We start from the raw sequence: 4,321 nt of genomic DNA on the forward strand, positions 1-4,321 counted from the left end.
GAAGTTGCAAAGACTAAAGTCTCAAAACCAAAGAGATATTCTTTATCAAAGTTAAGACTCTGCCACGCCCCCCTAAAACGGCTCATTCTAACACGCCCCCACATATCTAGGTCACTATGTGGGTATATTTGCATAATGCGCCCAAATCTTCACGCAAAGAAAGGCGGCGTGGTTTCAGTAACCGCAGTTAGTGTTGAAGCAGCATGTCAGGGAGACGCTGTGTATTAGATTTGTAGTCAAATTTGAGATGTTATGATTTATAAACATGATCTCATTGGAGATACATAAGTATTGGTATGTAAAGTGACTCTAGTACAGATTTTACAAATGTTTACAATTGCACAGATAAATACATTACAACATTACACGTAAATGTGTTCATGCATGAACTGATTTAATGTGCACATTGAATGCAATGCAAGTTGCTTTGGATAAAACATAAATTTAATATAAATATTATTTAACATAAATACAATTTTAGTTCAAAGGTTAAAATTGCAAATGTACTTTACATACAAATACTTATGAAAACTAATGAGATCACTCTAGATTTAAAACGTTACAAAGTGTAATTAACCGAATAATTTTTGGTTTAATGTTCATTAAGCATCTTTTCTTTAATAATTAGACTATAACCCCCAAGGATTAATTGTGTTTTTGCATCATATGGAGAAATGGATGTGGTTGAAATGTCACTGTAGGTTTAAGGCTTTGTTGTTGTGTTAGGAACATGAATGGTTACCGTTGCTGCGATTACAAACTGATGATTTAAAAATGGCAAGATGCTCTTTAGAAATGGTTTCTGAATGAAGCTGAAGGCAAACCCAAAAGTTCTTTCAGCTTTCATCGTTTATTTATTTTTATTGATATGATTTGTCTGTTTATTTGCTGCTTTCGACTCTGAAATGAACTCGGAGTTTAACTTTCTTTTGTAATGAAGACAAATAATGTTCACGTTGTCTGCGAGACGTTTTTCACTCGTTTTGTTTTTTGGGTTTTGTCTTCTATAAACCCACTGATCGATTAAAGTGGAGAAATCTGATTGGCTGTTGTGTTCCTTCAGATGGTTGTGGGTCTGCAGGCTTTTCACTGCACTGATCAATGGTTCCTTTCATCAAAGTTCAGGTTTAATGCGCCTGCATGACATGAATCCCTCAGACCAGTGCTTTGTGACCGACCTCTAGCAGGTAACTCTTTTGCAACCTGGTTGTTTAATTGTGAAACTTCCATGCGTCCTGTGCTCAGGCCATACAAGAGTTTCTTCATGGGAACAGATTTGGCGAAATGTAGCATTCCATCACTTGGTCTCCAGTGGATGCTCTGCAGTGAATGGGTGCCGTCAGAATGAGAGTCCAAACAGCTGATAGAAACATCACAATAATCCACAAGTAATCCACACCACTCCAGTCCATCAGTTAACATCTGGAGAAGATAAAAGCTGTGTATTTAAAAGAAACAAATCTGTCATTAAGATTTTTTTAACTAAAATACAAGTCCATAATCCATAAAGCTTTCTTCAGTGAAAAGTCATCTGGTCTGAATCAGGAGCTAAATCTACACAGATCAAGCACCGTTTACAAGGCAAAGCAATTCTAAATAAATGTGAGTGGATTTTGATGTGAGAGACAACAGGAGATGGACTTTTTCACTGGAGGAAGCGTTATCATGGATTATGGACTTGTATTTTGGCTGGAAGCGACAGTTTAAAGTTAAAATGCCTTACTGATGGATTTGTTTCTTACAAACATGTAGCCTTTCTTTTCATAAGACATTGATGAACTGGAGTGGTGTGGATTACTTGTGGATTATTGTGATGTTTTTATCAGATGTTTGGACTCTCATTCTGACGGCACCCATTCACTGCAGAGGATCCATTGCTGAGCAAGTGATACAATGCTACATTTCTCCAGATCTGATGAAGAAACAAACTCCTCTTGGTTTCTGCAAATTTTCATTTTTGGGTCAACTATTCCACTAATACATTTTTCATTTGCAAAGCCTTGCATCTAGGTCCCATTGTTTTGGATTATAATTCATCCTAGGTTTACTTGCTCATGGATTATGACTTTGCACAGAGTTGGTAAGTGTTTCTGTCACAGCAGTCTCATGTTATATCTTCAAACAGTTCCACAGACTTCCATGCATGTATTTTACTGTAAACATATTTGTGTTTGATTTTCATTTGATCACAGATGCTGTCCACAGAGCTGAACTTGTACTGAACCTGGGAAAAATCCTTCAAAAAGCACTCATGCAGTGATTAAATGAGCGATAAACCCTCACATTTTTCTCTGTTATCTGAGGGCACTTCGATTATAAGCCACTTAAATTAAGTGTCCTGCCCTGTGACCTTTTTTCTGAATGGATCTTAGTTTGGTTAATTATTCTGTTAATTGGCCACCAGTCCCTAGTGTCTTGTGTTCAGATTTATTTTTATCTGTTTCGCTCCTTCCGTTTATTTAGAGCCTGAGCTCTAAATGAATATTTATTAATTTATTTTTAATTTATATGCATTGGCATGAAAATACATATTAATAAACAGCAATATTTATCTAAATATGTTTTACTAAGTCATTTTAACAAATGAACAAATGACATGAAGGTGAATAAATGATGACATTTCATTTTTGGTAAACTATAAACACAAATAGCTCTTGTGTGTCTTTGACTAAACTGTACATTTAAAATGATGCTAGTTACTCAGATCTTTACTCGATGTAAATCATGCTGGTTAACTATGGGATTACATCTCTGCCACAATTCTGCACTCAAAAGATCATATTTTGAGCATGCAGAAGTGCGTTTTGCAAGCACGCAAACTGAGTGTTGTGGAGAAAATGTTTGTCTCGCAAAGAAGAAAGTATTTTGAGCGCACGAAAATCAATTTAGCATTTAAAATAAGTTTTTGGATTTGTGCAGACCTTCTCTTTTGCGTGTGCAATGTTTCACTAGATTGCTCCCTTGATGCCCGACCTCAGTGCTCTCTAAATTCCAACGGCTCGCTTTGCTCAACACAACCCAGCGTTACAGTATGCGTTAATTCCAACCAATCAGAGACGAGGCTGCTAAATTCTGATAACATTCCTTGCATTACCTCAACAGCAGAAGAGGAAAAATACAGTGCATGCATAATTATTATACAAGTTGATATTCTGATCATATTTTTTTCCAAGCACATTTTACCAATTCCAAAATACATCAATATTAATAACTACTATTAAACTTGTACTTAATCAGTTATAATTGATATATAATTATTCATGAAGGCTGGAAAGTGAAAAATATCTTCAGGTGAATTCAGGTCTGCATAATTATTAAGCAGATTTTCTTTTACAGATAAAATGAGCCAAAAAAAGAGAGATTTAACTCAGAAAAAAAATTATTAAATTCCCATGAGAAATATTAAAAACTAATACAATACTAGAAATTGCAAAGTTAATGCATAACCAATGGACAGCAAAATTCTCAGTGGTCAGCAGGGTCAGTCAAAAACTTGTGGAGAAGAAAAGATGCATGTTAACTGCAAAAGAATTAGGAATGAAGGTGAAGAATTAGATGTGAAATCACCAGGAACCATTTAGTCTCCAGCGCCACCATTTTCCAGAACTGCAACCAGAACTACGACAAAGGTGTCAGGTTCTCAGAGACTTAGGTTATGTATAGAATCCTAAAAAAAATGACCCCTACTTAATAAGAAGCACATACTGAAATGTTACTTCACATACTTTATAGACAGATAAGTTGAGAGTAACTCTTGAAGGACCAGCACCACATCCTCTTATACCACTGTTTGAAGAATTTATCTTCCAGAATCTGGCAGTAAATTTTGGGAGTTCATTTTTAGTCCATCTCGAGATTTTATCTGTAGAAGATAACCTGCTTAATATGCACACCTGAATATAAGGCGTTTTTCACTTCCAGCCTTCATGAACAATAATATATAGGTTATAAGTTATTAAATACAAGTTTAATAGTAGTTATTAAGATTGATATTGTTTGTAATTGGTAAAATGTGCTCGGAAAAAAATATAATCAGAATATCAACTTGCATAATAATTATGCATGCACTGTATTTTGCTGTCATCAGCAATGCAAGGAATGTTGTGATTGGTTGTCAAGGCAGCTAATCAGAATTTAGCAGCCTTGTCTCTGATTGGCTGGAATTATGGCATATTGTAACGCTGGGTTGTGATGAGCAAGGGAGCCATTGGCATTTAGAGAGTAGTGATGGGAAGTTCGGATCATTTTACCGACTCGGACCTTTGAGTCTCGTTCAGCAAAATGAACGAATCTTTTTTCGAGTCATTTCGTTCATTTTAGC

This window comes from Sinocyclocheilus grahami, unplaced genomic scaffold (genome assembly GCF_001515645.1).
Source record: "Sinocyclocheilus grahami isolate Dianchi unplaced genomic scaffold, SAMN03320097.WGS_v1.1 scaffold347.1, whole genome shotgun sequence".
NCBI lineage: Eukaryota > Metazoa > Chordata > Actinopteri > Cypriniformes > Cyprinidae > Sinocyclocheilus > Sinocyclocheilus grahami.